The 7,548-nt window shown below is 35.1% G+C and overlaps 1 pseudogene; it reads left to right on the top strand.

Annotated features, from left to right (window-relative positions):
* The first annotated feature begins 2,364 nt into the window (after positions 1–2,364).
* Positions 2,365–3,996, top strand: LOC143389574 (protein FAM98A-like; annotated as a pseudogene).
* The last annotated feature ends 3,552 nt before the right edge of the window (positions 3,997–7,548 follow it).

Genomic DNA, 7,548 nt, shown 5'->3' with positions numbered 1-7,548 from the left:
CAATTTCTACAGGTCTAAGCTGCTTGGTGAGGAGTATTTCATATATATATATATATATATATATATATATATATATATATATATACACATAGTTTTCATGATGAAATAACAGCAATTTCTACTTCATCTTTAGTTCATGAGGATTTGTTCTGTGTCCTCATCAATACTTTGTATTCTCTTTGCTGTTGTTTCTTACTGGAAATTTAAATCAGGGGCACACAGAAACTGGGACACACATAGATGCTTAGGGCCTTGCTAAGTTTCTAAGGCTGGCTTTAAACTCAGGATCATCTTGCCTTAGCATCACAATCCAAAGGGATTGAGGTGTGTGCCATGGAACCTGATTCTGTTTTATTTTTATATTGAAATATATATAACTGGGCTGGGGATGTGGCTCAAGTGGTACAGTGCTTGCCTGGAATGCGTGCGTCCCGGGTTCAATCCTCAGCACCACATACAAACAAAGATGTTGTGTCCACTGAAAACTAAGAAATAAACATTAAAAATTTCTCTCTCTCTCTCTCTCTCTCTCTCTCTCACTCACTCTTTAAAATATATATATATATATATATATATATATATATATATATATATATATATAACTTCTGAAAATAATTTATTCTTGATATTAAGAAAGCATAGAATACCATTTTCCCCCACAAATAACTCCCCCCCTTTTTTTGGAAAAGATGTCAATTCTTTTTTGAAAAGATGTCAGAAGTGCTAGATGTATAATTTATTAATGTCTAAATGGCAAGTTTATTATTATTATTATTATTATGCTATGTATTAGTTACAAAACTTTATTTGTTCATATTATTATAAGGTATATACTCTTTTCTATAACTTCATAGCATACATCATTGTGTATCAAAATTACCTTTAGCAGGTTTGGAGGTGAGGGGAGGGATTGTGGGGTTAGAAATGATGGTGGAATATGACGTATATTGTTATATAAAGTACATGTATAAAGAAGTGAATTCATGTCAATATAATTTGTATAAAACCAGAGAAATGAAAAATTATACTCTATATGTGTAATAAGAATTGTAATGCATTCTGTTGTCATACATAATTTAAAAATATTTAAAAATTAAATATTATTTATTTAATAATATTAGTATTAAAATAAATACTACTCCTTTCAAAAATTGAATAAAAAGGTCTGTTGGTGAGTTGTAAACTTTATAAAGTACAAAATGTATCCTGAACATTTAGTAATACATAAACCTAGATGTAGGTATTTATAGTGTTGTCAGCAAAATTAAAAAAAAAATTACTGTAGAGTTCATTTTTTGCAATGTATACTCATAATTTTATGAGATGCATTTTGTACGTATACATGTATACTACCATTAGATATAATTAATAAGTGATTACTACATCTCACATTAACTACATTTATTTCAAATTAATTTGTCTTTTGAAAGCACCAATATATGACACTCTTTGATATGTACACTTGGTGTGTCTTCAAATTATTCAATTTTATGTATTATGTTCTTTTCTTTATTCTCCTTTTTATAGAATTTCTTTTTCCAAATTATTGAGATTAATGAATTTTAAACAATTCAGTATAACAGTGCAGTCTGTAGATTTCTTTTTTTAACCCAAGACAAAATACATCCCAATTTTAATAGGCTTATTGTTATGTAAATGACTTTTAAAAATCTACATATATATAACACCCTTACCTGACCTTACTCTGGACTATTGATATCTAGGTGGAGGGGATCTCAAAGTGATCCATGGAAAAGGCAGAACAGGGTTGGGTCAACATGTGAAATTGGTGGATACTGAGTATGTAGTAGTGAGGATTAATGAAAAAGTATTGGTGAAATAGGTACCGGTAGAGAAAAAAGTGCTGTGAAGGAAAGAGGGGAAGAATGACCAACTCAAGAGTTCAGATTTAAAAAGTCTAATGGTGGACCAATGGTAGTATGAGGGTAAAGGGTAGAATCTTTGGAGAAAAAAATAAGGTAAAAGTGAAAGAAGAAGATAACTCTGGCACAGTCCCCAAGAGAAAGAGTCAAATGAACACTACCCTCTATATTCATGCTATATATATTGCAAACTTCTATAACATTAAAGTCAGCCAGCCTCAGCAACTTAGTGAGGCTCTAAGAAAATCAGTGAAACCCTTTTTCTTTATTGAATATTTTATTAAAGGCTGAGAGTGTTTCTTAGTAAAAAAATATTTGATTTCATTTTGTAATATGAGAGAGAGAGAGAGATCTTGAAAAAATAAAAAAAAAGTAATCAGTGACACTCTTAGTGTCAAGGATGTGTATAATTTAAAAGGAATAGTGAGGATTTGGGAGTTCCGGGGAGAGAGCGCATGCGCGAGTGTAGGTTGCCGGCGAAGAGGGGAGCCTGACGACTCGGAAATTTGAATACCACAGTAGCATGGAGTGTGACCTCATGGAGACTGACATCTTGGAGTCGTTGGAAGACCTAGGTTACAAGGGCCCATTGTTGGATGATGGCGCACTGTCTCAAGCAGTCTCTGCTGGAGCCAGTTCCCCCAAGTTTACCAAACTCTGTGCTTGGCTGGTATCTGAATTAAGAGTGCTCTGTAAACTAGAGGAAAATGCTCAAGCAACTAACAGTCCAAGTGAGGCTGAAGAATTCCAGCTTGAGGTGAGTGGGCTACTAGGGGAGATGAACTGCCCATATCTTTCACTGACCTCTGGGGATGTGACCAAGCGCCTTCTCATACAGAAGAATTGCCTCCTTTTGCTCACATACCTCATCTCAGAACTAGAAGCTGCCAGAATGCTCTGTGTGAATGCTCCTCCAAAAAAAGCTCAAGAAGGAGGCGGTAGTGAGGTCTTTCAAGAGTTGAAAGGCATATGTATTGCTCTAGGAATGTCCAAACCTCCAGCCAATATAACTATGTTCCAATTCTTCAGCGGGATTGAAAAAAAATTAAAGGAAACATTAGCAAAAGTTCCACATAATCATGTGGGAAAGCCTTTACTGAAGAAGCCGATGGGACCAGCCCACTGGGAAAAGATAGAAGCAATTAACCAAGCCATAGCTAATGAATATGAAGTTTGGAGAAAGCTGCTAATAAAACGTTTGGATGTCACTGTTCAGTCCTTTGGCTGATCTGACAGAGCTAAGAGTCAGACAGAAAAATTAGCCAAGGTTTATCAGCCGAAGCGTTCAGTCTTATCTCCTAAAAGCACTATTTCTGTTGCTCATCTTTTGGCTGCAAGGCAAGACTTGTCAAAGATTTTAAGGACAAGCAGTGGTTCCATAAGAGAAAAGACTGCCTGTGCCATCAATAAGGTGTTGATGGGCAGAGTACCTGACAGAGGTGGTAGACCCAATGAAATTGAACCTCCACCCCCAGAGATGCCACCATGGCAGAAAAGGCAAGATGGCCTCCAGCAGCAAGCAGGAGGTCGAGGAGGAGGGAGAGGCGGTTATGAACATTCCTCATTTGGTGGACGTGGAGGTCATGAACAAGGAGGAGGGAGAGGTGGACGTGGTGGCTATGACCATGGTGGCCGAGGGGGAGGAAGAGGAAATAAGCATCAAGGAGGCTGGACAGATGGTGGGAATGGAGGAGGAGGAGGAGGAGGAGGAGGAGGAGGAGGAGGAGGAGGAGGAGGCGGCTACCAACATGGTGGTTATCGAGATTCAGGTTTCCAGCCAGGTGGCTATCATGGTGGCCACAGTAGTAGTTATCAAGGCAGTGGTTATAGTGGTTTCCAAACATCTTCATACACAGGAAGTGGATACCAGGGTGGTGGATACCAGCAGGACAATAGATATCAAGATGGTGGGCACCACAGTGATCGAGGTGGTGGTCGTGGTGGAAGAGGTGGTCATGGAGGCCGGGGTGGTCGTGGAGGCCAGGGAGGTGGGTGGGGAGGAAGGGGGAGCCAGACTTACCACCAAGGGGGTCAGTTTGAACAACACTTCCAGCATGGAGGCTATCAGAATAATCATTCTGGATTTGGACAGGGAAGACATTATACTAGTTGAGGCTACAGAACCTTACATTTTGCTAGAACTCAAATAATAGAAACTTAGTTTCAGAATCCTGAGTCCAGCATCTATTTTGAGTAACGTGAGACCACAGGTGGTGGCAGGCAGATTCCTGCTTGGCATAAACATTGTAGGTCTTCCTTTGATTCTACTTTTTTGTTGTTGTTGTTGTTGTTATTGTTGTTGTTATTTTTAATGGACTTACATAATGGTGTTTATTTGAGAAACACATACAACATCTCTCCTTTCTATGAAAAAAAGTTTTTAAAAGGTAATTAAAGTTGTCTTTAATTGACCAGTAGACTAATTCCACAGTCAGAACATGCATACTTTTTTTGAAGAAATTACTTGAATAAAGTAGTTTTCAATATGCAGTTTTGAAAATGAGGATTCACCTAGACATTTTTAGATTTACTACTAGGAAATCGTCCTCATATTAACAATCCATTTATATGTGTTTTGTGTAAAATATTGTAATGCCTATTTTCCGAGCACAATTCTGCCCCAATTGGCATTTTATTCAGAGAGGTTGTGCCACATTTGCTTCATGATAGACCCATTAGGTCAGTTCCTATTAAATGAGCTCTTCTGTAGATAGCACATTCAGTAGCCCTATTCAGTTGATGGAATACTGTACCATATGCTCAACTCTGAGAACCTTGAACACGGCCAAATTCCATAAAGACTATAAAAGCAAACTAAGTTGTGAACCTATAGTACATTTAGGCATTTAGTTAAGTATAGCAACTCAAACTGACCTGCATCCATCCAAAACACGTTCCTTGTTCAACCTTGTTTTTACTTGAAGTCTGCTAGAAGAAATAGCAAACCGAAATTTGTTTTATGCACGAGTTAATACCACTGGCTCAGCAAATACAAGTTAGTTTGCTTCGGGCAGGAGATTTTTTTTTTGTAACAGAAGAAATGCACTACAAAGTAAGGTAGATTTTGCTTAGTGCAGGAGGCCCTTTATTATTGTTGCAGAAAACAAAAGCCTAGCTGAGTTGATGTTTTACATTCTCCTTTACTGAAATCTACACACCATGATGCTTCTTGCTGGGTTTTTGTATACATAAACATTGTCAAGCTGTGAAAGAAAATGGCTGGAGGTGTGCTTTGTGTGAAAGGTGAGCAATAAAGTATATGTATGTTCTCTCTTTGGTTTGAGTTTTATTTTAGCTACTTTTGAATACTAAAAATTCTGGATACTTGGGTCAAGCTTATGAGCCAAGGATTTTGTTCCCAAAGATTCTTGAGTATTTCCTTAAAACATAGTTAAGTAAAATGTCACACTTATCCTAAAACCCTAAATAGGTTGAAAAATGATCATTTCTGAATTTACTTTTATAACAATAGGGCTAGAAAAATGCATTATGCAACTCCAGCCACTAGGTGTAGCTGTTGCCATACCTAAGATAAATCAATGTCTCTAATCTTGGGAGTTTTTTTTCTCCATTCTTCCTAAAAAGGGGGCGGGGGTCTTAAAACGAAGTGGATTGAAAATACATTTATTTAACGAAAAACCAACTTTCAGAAAAATCATGTCTTACCATTGAAAATGTTTTACTTAACTGCTAAGAACTTCTAATAACTAAAACCATCTTTGAAAGACCTCATTGATCCTTTTGTTAATTTCACCTGCCTGTTTTTCAGCTAACAGATGCCATTCTAAAATGTTCAAAATGTTTCATCATTAAAGTTCTAAGTTCTGTTTTAAAAAAATAAATAAAATAAATAAAAGTAATAGTGAGCTAGTTGGAAAAATTATCTAGGTTATTAACTACTGCTTGGGAAGTTAGTCTACTCTCCAGAATATAAAAATGAGAGAGGAATTCTTTATTAAAGTGTATATAAGAAAAAAGAGGACTTTTAACACAGCTTTTAGTTGACCCAGACAACTTTAGTGGGTGATTAGGGTTCTGCCAAGATGATAAATCCTTGAGTTATTTGGAATAATGTGATTTTATCTAGTCTTCATAAATGAAGACTGAGGTCTAATATAAATCAGGCTTGGCAAAGGAAAAACATTTCAATGCAAAGTAAATGTATGAATAAACACATAAAACAATACTTAACAAAAAGTCAACATTGAGAATATTTATGCAATTATGTAATCACCAGTAATGTAAAAACAATGACAACTAAAGAAAAAGTGAATTAACAAAAAACAAATAAATAATGTAATGAATGAATGAATTAATGAATAGCTAACAAGTGCAAAGATGTAATGTGACTGGAATTGTCAAAGTCAGCTTGTAGCCATGAAAAAGTGTAAAGGTACACAGAAATGGTGTTTTACTACTTACTGAGACATACCCTATGAACTATAAATTCCACTCCTAGGTGGGAAGAGTTGAACACAGAACCCATTCACCTGTCTCTCTCACTTGGGAACTGTGCAAAAAATTACCTATTTCCTTCCCTCAAATTGTATTGCTGCTTCCAAGAACACTACCCTCTATATTCACACTATCATTGTAGACTTGTAGCATGTGAACCCCTCTACTGTTCGTTTTTCCTCTTTTCTTCATTGCTGTTTTTTCTCCCTACCCCCATATCATCCACCAATACTTATTTTGTATAGCAAAATCTACAAACTCAGCAATCTCCAGTCTTATATCTTACTATATCCATTTCCTACGTTGTGCATAACCATTTTGAGATCCCCTCCATCAAAACATTAATAGTCCAAAGTGATCAGAATGGGGGTAAAATTTGCAGAACATTAAAGATCAGTTACACAACAAGAAAGCTATAAAACTGGGCTTCATTTAAAGGTGAAAATAGAAAGAAAATCTTTAGACTTCACTAGTTAAAATAAAGGATCAAAAATTTATGAGTCAATAATTTGAATCATACTTGTGAGTCACTTTTTTTGGGGGAAGGGATATAAGCACATTTCTAATAAGTTTAAAGCTCAAACTGTTTTTTTATGAGACAAAGAATGTAAAATTTAAAAAAAATATATATTAAAGTAATTAAAAATATATATTAAAGTAACCATTTTCATAATATATATATTAATATATATTATAATATATATATATATATATATATTTTTTTTTTCACAAATTGCTTTAACCTTATAAACAGTTATAAGTGTCAATACATTTCTGTCTGGGCTAGGTCCTATTATTTGAAGAAAACTTTGCCTTAAAATAACCCCATACAGAGACATTTAATGCAATTAACAGGCCTCAAATGATAATAATGATAATAATAATAATAATAATAATAATAATAATAATAATAATAATTGAGGTGGGGAGGATTTTAGGGTTGTGAAGCATACCTATAATATAAGTTACTTTAAAAGACATCACAGGAGAATTTTATACACTGTCTGAAGACATGTATGTATATATTATTTATAAAAAGTATTTATGAGTTCTGTAGTGAGGGTGCACAAGTCCAATACACAGTCTTTTTTTTTCTTGAATATTTTTGTTGTAGATGGACACAGTACCAATAGTAGTTTGTTTGTTGGCTTTTTAAAAAAATATTTATTTTTAGTTTTTGGCGGACACAACATCTTTGTATGTGGTGCTA

The sequence above is a fragment of the Callospermophilus lateralis genome, unplaced genomic scaffold, assembly GCF_048772815.1.
Source record: "Callospermophilus lateralis isolate mCalLat2 unplaced genomic scaffold, mCalLat2.hap1 Scaffold_63, whole genome shotgun sequence".
NCBI lineage: Eukaryota > Metazoa > Chordata > Mammalia > Rodentia > Sciuridae > Callospermophilus > Callospermophilus lateralis.
Note: the sequence above shows the minus strand (reverse complement) of the source record. Positions and strands in the feature narration are given on the sequence as shown.